We start from the raw sequence: 14448 nt of genomic DNA, 5'->3' as shown, positions 1-14448 counted from the left end.
CTTCCTTGTGGCTAAATACACAACAGTTTAATGAGCCCCACATGGTCAGTCATTCTGGCAGCTACTTCTCCACTCTCCCCCCAAAACCATTGTACATGGCAGACCTTTGCAGCAAGTCACATTCGGCCCACTTTCTGTTTGGCCACAGATTGTTGTATGGCGGGCAGGGCCAGGGGCATCTGTGTGTGTGGGGCCCCCAGCCGGTCGCACGTCTCTGTGTCCCCAGCATGGAAATAATATAGTACCTGAAATGGGACACAGTGAGCAGATAGGTCATCCCAGACGGAGGCAGGGGAGGGAAGCCACAGCCTGCTGGAACTGGGCATCAAACACACATGGTCGTCATAAATAAATCATATCCTGTTCGCGTTTGCAGGCCTGCCATATGTAACTCTGGTCTATGGGCTTCACATGGAGGAACTCCAGAGGCCACTTTCTGCTGAACAAACGGATGGGTTCATGTGAATTAGGATTTACTAACTAGTGTCTTGTAAACATGGTTGGCTGAAATTGAGGTGGGAGGAAGGCGTGAGGGGGGCAGAAGAGGTTGGTGGGAAGTGTTGGAGGAGTTCAGCCATAACTAGGCCGTGGGAGTATGGCTCATCCTAAACGAATGGGGGGAAGGCCATTTGGACTCCAAAGGATGGTCTCTCTCGTAAACCAGGATATCACCCTGTAAGGCAGTTAAAACCGACTTGGAAAGACGGAACTCATTTTGTGGATCACCACCTAAGACAGTCGGTTTTCTGTGCCCAGGGATTTCCTGACCATCATGCAGCGAGAGGAAAATTTGTGCTTTAGAAAAAATAGCATGGAGGTTAAAATACATGCATATTCAAGGACAGATCTCTAGCATAGTGTTCCTGCTAATTAATCACTTTGGGAATGAAACCTTATTCTAGAGATGTTTGCCTCTAAATATCTTAGTGTGATCCTGCCATGTGCCTTTAGGATGCACAAGGGAACGATGTCGAGTGGACTTCTTACAAGTGGCAGCTTATTGGCGCTAAATTGTCCACGTGTGTCGGCAACGGAAAGCATCACTGGAAATTGTTTTTCTTTACAAACTCTTGAGATCTTTAAGAGCTTGTGGAACTCTGTTGTTGTCAGGCTACAGGCAATGGAAAGGTTTCCACAACAGAGGATGAGGTTGTGAAAACCTTTAAATAAGTTGAGTAGAGGTCATGGTATGGTACGGGTTGGCACCTCTCAGGCCTGGGCGACAAGTTCTGACTATACTGCACAAAACTCATGTTCGGCACCCTCCTCCCTGCTTCCGTCTCAAAAGACTCCTGTTCTCAGATTCTCTTTGCCTCATGAGAAATAGATTCTTTTAAGGAAAAATGAAAAAGCTCTCCTTTCCTCAGAAGTCACAAGTGGTACATCCTGCTTATTATAGCCTTTGTCCTGTAAAGGTACAAAGATTTAGCTCCTAATTATATGCGTTTGCATTAAGGACACCCACTGTTCGGTGTAACATGCAATTGCCGAGTTCACCAAATAGCCATGTATGGGCTGAAATCTCTTTGTTCATGGGCCTGATGGAGCAAGAGCAAGCTTGGGTTAGCAATCCCCGAAGGTCTTCCTGGTAGGTGCATGCAGTTTTCTTCATAGGTAAAGGAAGGATACAGTAGTAAATATCTATTCTCCCCACACCCACCTCCCCGTCCATGGTGAGGAATCTAGGGTCCTGCTGGGACTCTGTGTCGGTATGTTTGGTTGTCAGGGTGTCCAGAAACACTGGTTGCATTAGTCTCGCTGTGGGTCTTCTTGTCGGAGTCCCCTTGTGAGTGGCCTCAAGATGGATATGTGTTTGTGGATGGGTCTCCAGGACACAAAGTGACCCAGGTGTGATTGTGTTTCTCCACATGTGTGGGATGCATAGAAGGGCCATGTTGCTGTTGGCAGTAAGCAGGTCTTGAAAAGAAGTTTGGGCTTTAATGGCAGTGAATGAGTTAGGAATTCCAAGTGAGAAATGAAGGAACGCAATCCACATTTTAATATGTTTTAAGTCGTAAAAGAAATATTTACCGTTTTAACCATTTTAGAGAATACATAATTCAGTGGTGCTAGGTACATTTCCAATGCTGTACAGCTGTCATCACTATACATTTCCTGAGCTGTAGGAACGCTGTAGCTGTTATACAATAACGCCCCTAGCCCCTCCCCCAGCCCTGGAAACCTCTGGTCTACTGTCTCTGTGATGCCTATTTTAGATCCTCTCTCTCTCTCTTCCCCTCTCTCTCCCTCTCTCTCTCTCAAATGCACTATTTGTCCCTTTGTGTCTGGCCTATGTCACTTAGCATAGCAGCTTTATTGTTCATCCACGTTGTAGCAGATGTCAGAATTTTTTCCCTTTTTAGGGCTAAATAATATTCCATGGTGTGTATGGACCGAGTTTTATTTATCCAGCCATCTGTTGATGGGCATTTGGCTTGTTTCCACCTTTTGGCTGTAGTGAATAACGCTGCTGTGACCGTTGTTGTGATAGGATGTTTTATAGATGCAACTCAGGGAGGAAGGTTAGGCTGGAAATGCCAAAGGAGATATTTTGGCTTCTGCCTCTCTCTGGCCACAGCCTCCAAAGACACAGAAAGGGCTTGCAGGTGTTTAGAATAGCCCGACTTTGGAATGTGCTCCCTTCTTCATTCCTCATTCTTTTCACCTTCGGTGGCTTCAGTCTTCCACCTATATCAATATGAAACAGTAACCGAATGCTTCAGAATTTCTTCAGGTAATTCTTCGCATTCGTGTTATTTCCTCCAAAGTTAGCGAAAATCACAGGCAAGAGGAATTTGACAAACAGCCGTGAACCTTCCCAGGTCATCACCTGGGTTCAGAAGGCTTCTTGAACTCCATGCTTGGATGGGGTGGTGTGGGGTTACGCCAAGGGCAGCCTAGAGCATGAAGGGAGCAGGAGAGAGGGCTCCAGGGCAGCTTCCCCTGTATGACCTTGGGAACTTCGGTTCCCTTCTCTGGGCCTCTTCTCTCACGTGTAAAGTAAGGGAGTGGGTTTACACATCCCCTAGGGTCCCTTTGAAGCTACCAAACCTGACTTTGTCTACTGAATGTACCCCTATTTGAGATCCAGCCGTACACAAAACCATAATACATACACAAAACACACAGGCTGTTTTTAAAGAAACAACAACAAAATGAGGCCCTCACATTAAAAATGTCTTAAACTACTACAAACCGGGCTATTTCCTCATTTTATAACCTCTTGGTGGCAAACTTCACTGCATCTCCCGCATAAGCAAATCGTTTGTGAAGAATGTGGGGCCTTTAGGACTGGGAGCACTGAGTTCAAAACCCAGGTGCATGTGTTCCCCCCAAAGTGGAGAGTAAGTGGACCTCAGTCAGCCTGGACCAGCGAGGCACTGAGATTCCCTAAGAAGGAGGTCCTGGAAACCTTATTAGTCTCATCTAAGATGTGAAATTCATCTATGATAGAAAATTCTAAGGAAGGCCATTTATCTAGCTAACCTTTTAAAATAATTTTCTCTCTCTAGCTTCGTAGATTTATCTGAAGCCTTTTTTCCAGCTAATTGGGAAAAAGCTCTGTGATTTAGAAGGATGGTCTTCTTTTCTCATTGCTTCACCTGAACTTTTTTTAAGGATGTCAATTCATAAATCGGGAGCAGGGTGCATATGGCTCATAAGTGCCGAGATCTATATAAAATAGAGATGGTAACAGGGTTATAAGGATTGAATGAGATAGTACAAAAGGTTCCAGCGTACAGTAAGCACTTAATGTTTGCCTTTATTCATTTTTTAACTGTTACTATGATTATCATCATTTCTTAATGAAACTAGTTCTAGAAAACTTTATTATTAAAGTTAACTAGGCTTTTCAACTTCCCAATGATGAATGAGAGATACTGTATCAGTAATTTCATTTTTAGAGTAAACCATGTTATAATTTTATAAAGCTAATGATTTTTTAAAAACCGATTTCTAAGACGTCCATGTGTTTAGTAGAGTTCAGTTAACATGTAGTCATTGATAACTTTTATCAGGAGCTAGAAAAAAGTACTTGGGCAGTTTGGGGCCTATGGCTAAGAAGGGTTTACAGAGTTCTCTCTGGGGACTGATGAGATGTAAACAATAATTTTAAAAATGATCGATCGGTAACTTGTTTTATCTGGTCACCGAGACAAGAAAGTGCTCAGGAGATCCTTGTTTGGGTCTTTTGGAAGCCTACACTGGTTACTTTGGGCTTTTGTCTGTGTTTTAATGTTCCCAGATGTTTTGACTTGATGGAGGTGAACTTGTGGAATGCTTCCAAGTTGGAAATTGTTCTGGGGCCAGTAAGATCTTGCCACGACTATAAGAGTTTGCGACTCTCCCCTGAGATGCTGGCGGAGTTGGGCTGGAATATAGGAAGAAGCCAGGAACATGGGAACATGTTCAGCTTAGGTTCAGGAGCCTTGCAATTGTGCCTGGATGGGAGCATATTGGGGGCAAAGATGATAGCTGACCTGGAAGAGTGAAGTGTTCTTAGAAGCCAAGCCAAGGAAGCCAGCGACAAGTGGTAGAGATTTATGGGAATCTGCAGGCGGCTTCCCTTTGTCATTATACAGACAACTCCGTATCTATGCTAATAGGAGATGGGAAGACACCAAGTCCACAGATTACACAGATAAACTTCATTTTTGCCATTAATTTCAACTTCCTTGTCCATTTTGCCTACAGCCTCCCCTTTTGCTAACAAGCAGCAGCATTTGTTCGCTTTGGCGTTTCATTATTATCTCTCTTGTCTCGCCCAGAGTTTGAGATGAAAGGACAGGAGAGATGGAGTGGCCTCCAGGTGGTAGGGAGGCAAGCTGGAAAGGAAGAGAAAGACTTGGAGAGTGAATAAGCTTTGTCGTTGCCTCCAACTGACGGGGTGGGGGCTGGGGGTGGTGCCGCCAGGACCAAGACCCTGAAACTGAGAGAGCAAGCATTTTCCAAGCCATCTAGTTTGGAAAACATAAAGCTTCTAAAATGAGTATTTCTTCATACATACAAGCATTTCCATGTGCCCGGGTCTTCATGTGGAGAAAATGTGGCTCTGGCTCCTTCCAAAACAGGAAGTTCGGGTGGGCACAATTCGAAACGCTGTATGTGAATTTGGCTTCTAAGCACAGTTCACTGTGCTGTGTTCTCATCATATGTCATTCTAAAGAATTATTTTTAAAAAAAAAAAGATTTTATTTATTTATTTGAGAGAGTGGGAGCATGAGCAGCGGGGAGGGGCAGAGGAAGAGGGAGAAGCAGACTCCCCGCTGAGCAGGAAGCCCAGTGTAGGACTCGATCCCAGGACCCCAGGATCATGACCTGAGCCGAAGGCAGACACTTAACTGACTGAGCCACCCAGGGGCCCCAAGAATAATTTTTTTTAATCTCTAGAAGATCTCTAGTAGACTTTTATACACATACAGCCATTTAAATGCTTCTTATTTTCTTTAATAATGTTCACAGGTGGGAAGCCCAGGTGGCTCAGTGATTTAGCGCCGCCTTCAGCCACGGCCTGATCCTGGAGACTCGGGATCGAGTCCCATGTTGGGCTCCCTGCGTGGAGCCTGCTTCTCCCTCTGCCTGTGTCTCTGCCTCTCTCTCTGTGTCTCTCATGAATAAATAAACTCTTAAAAAAAAAAATAATGTTCACAGGTTATGAAATCCAAAAGGGTATATGATGTAAAGGAAGTCTCCCTTGTCCCTCCCCTCATGCCCTGTTGCTTCCAGTAGATTCATACACAGTTTTTTCTTCTCACTTCCCCCACTGGATGATAGCATCCTGTAGGTACTGTGTAGTGTCTCGCCGTGACTGCTTATCTTACGGAGTGGTCCATATCAGCTCCTAAGGAGCCACCACATTTGCTTTTTTGGTGCCTGCATCGTGGAATGGTAATGTAAGCCTCTGAGTGTCTTGCCTAGTATTTAATACCCCCTCCTGCTTCCCTGGCCCCCGTCATGCATTTGAGACTGCATGAGCTCTCACAGTGTGTGAGCATGGGGCCAGGCCTAGGGAGATAGCCATGAAAAAGCACAGCCTCTGCCTCATGGCACTTCTATCCTAGCAGCAAAGGTGGACATTTAAGAAGTAATGGTGACTTTTGGTGATTGCTCTGAAAGGGAAAATTAGGGTGCCGTCGAAAGCCATGTTGGAGAGACATAACTTGTGTTATGGGCTCAGGAAAGGCCTTCCTGAGGAAATTTTATGTACGCCAAAACCTAGAGGACAAATGGAAGTTTCCATGTGCAGAGCTGGCCAGGACGGAGTTAAAGGAAACAACATGTGTGAAGGCCCAAAGTGTGAAAGAATATAGAATGTTCTAGAATGGCACTACTTCTTTGTGGTGAGGGACTGTCCTGTGCATTGCAGACTATTTAGCAGCATTCCTGCCTCTACCAGTAGAGTCCAGTGGCTCCTCTCCCAAAAACGTCTCTAGACATTGCCAAAGTTCCACTGGGGGTGGGGCACAATCACCCTGAGGGAGAATCGCTGGTGAAAGGGGAGGCTGGAGACTAAGATGTTCACAGAAATATTCTCCTACTGTTTGTCTATGTCTGGGGCCTACATGGCAGTGAGTCAACCACAGTGAATACTCAGCAGGTGTATATGGAGCTGGGACTGGCCCCGGCACTGAGCTGCATTTAGGAGGACCTAAAGAAAGAGGACTCCCTCCCTCAAGAAGCTCCCCTCCAAAGACTTCCAAGATGACTCCTCCAAACCTCCAGCTCCATTCTGTCATAAATGGTGCCAGTAGTGAGATTCAGGTCCTAATTCTGGGTGGCCCAGCCCTCCCTCCCCATGGGTAGGGGAAGACCCCAAGGCGCCAATTCTGATAATGATGGCATTTACTGTACGGTGGCCCCTGATGTCAAAAGCACCATGGTGAAGCATTCAGGATTTTAGTTTATATTTAAAGTCAAGCTGGAAATACAACTGGCTTCCTGTGCTGTTTGATTACCCAGGGGATTTGTCTGAAATGGGGATGCACATGATGGAGAGCCACGCAGCTGGTTTCAGGATTTCCATGTTAAAGATTAGGAGATAGGATGGGCAGAGGAGGTCTGATTGCTGAGGACTTCTGACCTGTATCCCCAAGTGGTCTGTGGCATTCTTTAGGACCATAAGGCCATGTTCACTGCAGCCGGTGGTTCTCGGGCTGGCTGCCTCTGCTTTCCAAAGTGATTTAGAAAAATGAGGTAGATGAGATTTCTGCATGGTTTTCTGCGTACGTTGTGTTTCTATCCTTTGGGCTAACCTTTCTTTCATGACGCTTGATTTCATTCATGACATCCTTCAGAAGTAGACATAAAATGGTAGTGGCAGACACAGTGAGACCCTGTCCCAAATCCCTTTTACCCACGGACCCCACAGGCTGAGCTAGCCTGGTGCTTACATCTGCAAGCGAGGATCCTTTAGTGCAATAGGAATGATGTCGCCAATATGGTGGCATGTGTCCTTCCTGACTCCACTCCTCCTCATAAGAACAACTAACAACCATTTGTGAACAAGACACTACTGGGAGGTTCTGAGAACATGAAGGTGAGGCTGAAGGGCCCCCTGTACCACAGAGAGCAAGACGGACTGCAGTGGAGGGTAAGAGGAGCACTGCTCACTGACCGCATTGGCCCTCCCCCAGGCTAGCACAGCACCACACCGAGAGGTTGCCTTGAGCCAAGGCACCTCTAGGGAGAAGAGAAGTGAAGAGGGTGGCAGGAGACCATGCAGCTCTTGGGAGTCCTCTCTCCCGTCTCACCCCACAGGGGGAATCTGTGAGGTGCATTAGGGGGAATGCTAATTCCCCCACACTGGGAATCCAGTTGTGACTAATAATCCAACATAGCCATAATGGAGGGGGAGACGGTTAGCCGCTGGGTTGGCCTTTGTCCAATTGTGGAAACCAAATGTCCACGTTTCTTGCTCCTAAAACTCTTGGTGCAACGTTGTGTCGGTGATGCGCTCCAGCTAATGCTGCTTGGCTGGCTTTCTCTCATTCTCTCCTGTGGCAGAATTAGGATTGGCCACGTCAGCCAAACGGACCTGGCTTGGGACCCTGAGGCACTTGAACTAATGATGAGAGGCTGGGAAATCCCTTCCTGCAAGTGGGCTGAGGCTGAGGACCCTTACCGTAGAGGGGCTAACCTTGGCTCGCCCCAGTTGCCTCTACGTGAAGCTGGAGTCCCACCATGAGGAAAGCTTTTGTTTTTATGTAGATGCTTTATCCCTGTACCTGTGGTTTCATGACACAGTCCCACTGCCAACTTTATTTTTTTTATTTTTTATTTTTCCCACTGCCAACTTTAAAGGATCAGGTGCTTAAATAAAAAAGGAAGCCAAATAAGTACTCATTAGAGCAGGACAGAGTGGTACCAGGTCACCAGAGTGGGGAAGATAAAAATGACTCCGTGGTGGGTTCTTTGAGCATGGAAGTACTTAGCAGGGTATCTGTTGGATGGAGCAAAATGTGATTCTCTGGCTGGAGGTGGGGAGCTGCCCTGCCCCAGTGCACCAGTCATGGATGCCTGGGTCATGGATCCCTGGGCTGGGCGTGGGGAGGCAGGCCCCCCCAAACTGAAGCCGCTAACCAGGGTATAAAGGTAATTGAGACACATGCCTAGTTTGGTCCTATCAGATCAAGGAGGAATCTGGCTCTTTTTAAGAGTATATTGGGCACAAACAGGCTGATACTGTATATTCCACTTATGTGAGACTCGTAGAGTAGTCTAAATTCATAGAGATAGTAGAACCGTGGTTGCCAGGGGCTGGGGGGAGGGCAGAGAAAGGGAGAGTTAGTGTTTAATGGGCGCAGAGCTCCAGTTGGGAGAGATGAATAAGTTCTAGAGATGGATGGTGGTGACAGTTACGAGGCCGTGTGAATATACTTAATGCCACTGAACTGTACACTTAAAAATGGTTAAAGTGGCAAATTTTATGTTATGTATATTTTAGCACTGAAGTGCACTGGCATTGCAGACTGGGAAGTTCTGCGGAGCGTTACTTAAATCTTGCCTGTGCTCCTTATTACTAGCTGTGGAGTAAGATACTTCTCTGAACCTCTAATTTTCTCTTTTTCAGAATAGTAATATGCTCTCGGGGTTGTTGTGAAAATAAATGAGATACTACCTGGCATACAGCAGGTACTCAATAATGTAAGCTCTCGTTACGAAGTTGTTGCTTTTACCAGGCATTCGGATCCTCGTCTTTGCCTTGGCAGAGCTGCCCCTTCCAGGGGTGAGGCAAAAAGGACTGCTCCTTGAACGTGCCTAGGGTTTGCTAGGCATCTTTTGGTTAGTCCCTGGCTCTTTGAGGATGCTGGGAATAAGATCAAAGGGAGTTGGACTGATATCCCTGTGCTACTAGTTTTCTGAGTGAGCCAGTTTCAGTTTTTCAAAGTATGGTCATTCTAGGGACCCTGCATCGCAATCCCTAGGTCCTTAGCCTCCCAGGCTGTGGTCCTACTGACTCAGAAGGACTGGGAGTAGAGCTCAGGAATGTGCATTTTAAACAGGCTCTCCAGGTGGCTCTGCTGTTCACCAGAATTTCTGAACCACTGTTTATTGGCTATGAGAAGCGGCTTTCCACTCTGCCCACCTTGAGAATCCCTTGCGAGGCTCTTTAAAGACAAAAACATGGGACCACTCCTAGAGATTCTGACTCCATAAGTCTGGTTTAAGAGGTTCTAGGGAGCTGTTTATGTGTCTTTAAAAACGACAATCCTAGCTGCCATTTACTGGGCATTGACTGAATGCCAGGCACAGAGCTAAGTGTGCATTTTTTCATTTCATCCTTATGATCACACTATGAGGCAATTCCTATTATCCACCCCATTTTAAAGACTAGAAACTGGGGCTCAGAGAGGTTAAGTGATTTACCCAAGGTGATACGGCTGGGAAGTAGTAGAGCTGGGATTTGAACCCAGAGACAGGCTGATTCCAGATTCGAGCACTGGGTCACAGGTTTGCCTGGGTGAGGACTAAGGTGAGGCAGGCAGGACCCCCAGGACACACATTTCAGGAGGCGCCTCCCTAGCCTCACCCTGGGACCAGCCCCACAATGGAGAGCGTGTCCTTTAAGCAAACTGGTTCCAGTTTCCTTTCCCCTCATGTGGGTACACCTGCAGAGAGGGCCCCACGGTTCCCCACCCCAGTGAAACGCTGTCCCCCCTCCCCCAAAGGCCCAGCTCCCCGGCCTCTGTGGTCGGAGTCCTGGCCCCAGGGAAATCTCAGGAGCTGACTCAAACTGTGCCTTTTTGGGAGAAGGTGATAGCAAAGATGGTTGCCAAGCAACTCCAGGGGCATCTCTCTACAGTGATGATTTCTCTCTTTCTCTCCCCCCCCTCCCCCTTTTGAACATCTTCTAGGCCGCTCTGTAGTTACTCTGTTGTTAGTGTTTCCATGAAGGGTGCACTGCTTTGGATGATGGAAGGAAGATGGCTTTTCAGTACCCACCACCTCCGAGGTGTCCTTTTGATGGGTGATGTGCCTGCTAAGTGGGTGTGAAAGACCTCTGCCTTCCTCAGCCACACTCACACCCTTGTTGTCACTGGCTCTGAGGGGACTGGAGCAGCTGAGAAAGGCGTGAGGCCAGGGTCAGGGCGACATGGTCACATTTGGTTCTGTGGCTTTGGACTACACCTACTCTTCATTACCCTGGGCACTTAGCCTTTTGCCCACGATGACCTGGCTGGTCCCGGTGGAGCTGGTGTTTCTCTTTGCCTGTCTCTGTCTCTGTCTCTCTCACTTGCTCTCCGTGGTTTCACAGATCAGAAGAGCTCTTGACATCAGAAGAGCTGTCCCCTCTCCTGCTTGGTCACCTCATCAGCGTGGGGTTTCAGGTGACCTTTGACAGGCCCCAGGCCCCTTGGTCTGCTGGTGGGTGATTCTGTCCCTCTCAGCAGGGGCCAAGAACGTGTGGGATGGAGCACCTTCCACATGTGACAGGGTCTGCCCCAGACTGGCTGGAAGAAAGAGAAACACCAGAAAGTGAAACTGGTCCCATTTGGGTGAGGTTGACTCTATTTGCCTCCATCCACCAACGACAGCCCTGTTAGCCCCGTCCCCAGACTCCGGGCCTCTTCTGTTCCCTCATGCTGCATCCTTGCCCTTGACCATCGTGGCCTTCCTCACCATCCTTTGAGAAGCAGGGCAAGGCTGAAAGAGAATATGGGAATTCAGATGAGTCCTGCCACTGTCAGAGGCTCGGGCCAAACACTTAACAGCAGGAGACAATTGAGAATAAAGATACGTTCAGTTTTATGCAAACCCAGTAAGTAGATCCAACCTTAAACAGATTAGGAAGCTATTTGCTTTCCGAATGGAATTACTGGAGATTTCATTGCACAGTAGACTGCCCTAGAGCATTTTGGGAATTATGCTTTATTTGCCAAAGTTTTGGTGGCACCCACCTCTACACCTCTTCACTCAGCACCTCGTGTCCTGTCTGCGTCTCCCTCCAGAGTCTGCTCTGTGTCAGGCGAACCCGGCTCCCCGCTCACCCCGCAGATGTCCCCTGTGTGGTGACTCTGGTAGGCCTGCCTCCAGGCCCGGCCTCCTCTCCCCAGAGGGCTCCCCTCACAGCCCCCACGGTTGTCCTTCAGCACCCCGAGACTCCCCAGGCAGGCGCAGAGCCTCTGCTGTATCTCCCCTTCTCCACTGTCCTTAGAACCTCCCGTTCCTCCTACCCTCCCGCTCTTGTCCTACGAGTGAGTCTCTGCCCCTCTCCATTTCTCTCGGTTCTCCCTGCCCCCACCCCAGGCAGGCCTGCCTCGTAGCCTACCTAGATCTTTTTTTTTTTGTTTTTTGTTTTTTGTATAATAGCTGCTTAATTGGTGTCCCTGACTCCGTCTTCCTGCATACCACTTCAAAATTAATCTCCTAAAAAGTCACGTTCTATCAGGTTGTTCCTCAAGTGAAAACCCTCCATCACTCCCCCAGTGACCACAGCTAATAGAGCATTCTGGGTCCTTCCCCACCTCGCCCCTCCCAATGCCACAGGTGACTTGTCCCTCACAGCCTCCAACAAGCCGTGCTCCTTCCCAGCCCCCATCTCTGCCTCGGTCCTTTGCTTCTAGAGCCTTCCCCTCTAGTGACTGCTTCTCATGCTGCAGGGCCCAGGCCATGTTCTCTCTCCGAGAAGCCTCCCCGAGCCTCTCAGGCTGCAAAGCCCAGACCTCTGCTGGCTGTTCCCACCATGTACTTTGACCTTAGTCTTACACTTATGTCCATTCCATAGTCGACCAGACCATTCCATTGTTGACCTGATGAGGGAGGAGGGGCCATACATTCCCTTTTTTCCTTCCTCAGATATTTCAAGCAACAGAGTCCTCCATTTCTGCGACACATCAAGTTTGCTGGTTGTTTTTTTTTTTTTTTTTAAGATTTTATTTATTTATTCATGAGAGACACAGTGAGAGGCAGAAGCACAGGCAGGGGGAGAAGCAGGCTCTCTGAGGGGAGCCTGATGCGGGACTTGATCCTGGGACCCTGGGAGCATGACCTGAGCCGAAGGCAGACGTTCATCCACTGAGCCACCCAGGCACCCTGCATACAGTTTGTTTTTCAGGTACTGGTCTTGATGTACCTGTATTTTAATTTCTTCTCTTCCTTTCCTGTTTTTAAAACTGCAATTACATACAAATAGCAAAGAATTTAACCACCTTAATCATTTGTAAGGGTCCAGTTCAGTCGTGTTAAGTACATTCATGTTGTGCAACCAGCCCTCCAGAACTCCTATCATCTTATAAAACTGAAACTCTGTATCCTTTAAACAATTCCACACTTATGTTTTCATTTTTAAAAGTAGTCTGGGGATGACTTACAAGTTTCTTTGATTTATCACCTGATATTTTAAAGTTGTTGAGATTCTAAGAATTGGCAGGACTCCTAAAGTTTCTGTTCAGGTGGATATTTGGAGCAAGAATGTAAAAAGGCCCAGCTCAGCTTAGGGATTCCCCATGGGTCCCTCCTTCAGTGGTGAAAATTCAGTAGAAAAGTGCTATAATTTGGGCCCAAAGTCGCAGGTAACCTCTGTGCAGCTTGAAGTTTCTCAGTTTAGGTTTGATGTAACCCCAATCCTGGACTCTTCTTTCTTTTTTTGTGCTCCCATCTTTTATTAATATTAAAATTTTCACACATACAAAAAAACCAAAATAATAGTACTATGGTCCTTCATATAAACACCACTTAGAGTTAAACACTAGTGCACATTTTATCATGCTTTCTTATAAAGATCTATATTTCTATGCCTTTTGAAAATAAGTTGTACATACCATGGCACTTCACCTCAAAATATTTATCATTTTGACACATCTTGATTGTGTAACCTTGGGCTACTACTAACTTAAGTTCTCAGAGCCTCATCTTATTATAAATATGTATGTGTGTTTTTGCTGAGCCATTTGGAAATATGTCGCAGACAGCATGACACTTCACCTGTAAATACCGCAGCAAACATCCCATCAAAATAAAGGCATTCTCCTGCATGATCATAATACTGGTATCACATTTAGAAAACTCATGTTAATCTCCTAATAGCACCTAATATCCAGTTCATATTCATATTTCTCCTGTTATTGTCCCAGAAACCTTTATAGCTACTTTTTTCTCAGCTGTTTTTTTTTTTTTTTAATGTATACAGCCAGATTCTATCAAGGTTCATGTATTACATTTGGTTTTAATCAGTTGTAATCTAGAATGGTGCCCCCCCATATGTGTGTGTATTGGTATGTGTGTTTATGTGTGTATTTTTGTGTATACATCTATAAAACATTGCCATTTAAAATGCTTCACATTCTGTTAGTTCACTGCTCATGGTGTCATTTATCTTGTTTTCTATGCCTTGTTTTTCCCTCATAGCAGAAGTTAGAGCTAAAGCCTCAAATTTAGCCTCTACATTTTGGCAAGAATACATCCCAGGTGATTCTGAGCACTTCATTAGGCATCTCCTGATGTCAGGGCACCCCATAATCAGGTATTGGTCACTTGGTGAGGGGGTGTCCACCTCTCTCCATTGCAATGCTGTTTGCCTTCTGCAATTGGCATGTCATTCTGTGGGTGTGCTTTGGCACCAAGTGAATGCCCAGTTCCCTGATAAGAAATTTCATGGAACTGGCTTGGCATCCGTTGATAATCCTTGCCTGGATCACTTCTTTGGGAGTTGTAGAACGGTCGTATTCAAATTCTGTCATTTTATCTACATTTATTGGCTGATATTCTTCTATAAAGAAGACCTGTTTCTCATCAGCGAGGGTTACATTTTAAATTCTGCCTAAAAGAATAAATAAACAAATAAATAAAAATAAATTCTGCCTAAAAAGGCAAAGTAAAAAAAAAAAAAAAGGCAAAGTAATGTTTTTCCCCCTAATTACCAATTTTCAGAGTAAGAAGTTAAACACCCATGATTCAAGCAAAGAAGGAACCAGGGCAAGGACTGGGCACAGCAGCATTTCAATAGGA

The 14448-nt window shown here is 46.3% G+C and overlaps 1 protein-coding gene across 9 annotated transcripts in view; it reads left to right on the top strand.

Annotated features, from left to right (window-relative positions):
* Positions 1-14448, top strand: part of ATXN7L1 (ataxin 7 like 1) — a 241330-nt gene that overhangs the window by 1376 nt on the left and 225506 nt on the right. The window lies entirely within an intron of this gene.

The sequence above is a fragment of the Vulpes vulpes genome, chromosome 5 (assembly GCF_048418805.1).
Source record: "Vulpes vulpes isolate BD-2025 chromosome 5, VulVul3, whole genome shotgun sequence".
Taxonomy (NCBI): domain Eukaryota; kingdom Metazoa; phylum Chordata; class Mammalia; order Carnivora; family Canidae; genus Vulpes; species Vulpes vulpes.
The sequence above is the reverse complement of the archived record's forward strand: the minus strand, read 5'-3'. Positions and strand labels throughout refer to the sequence as shown.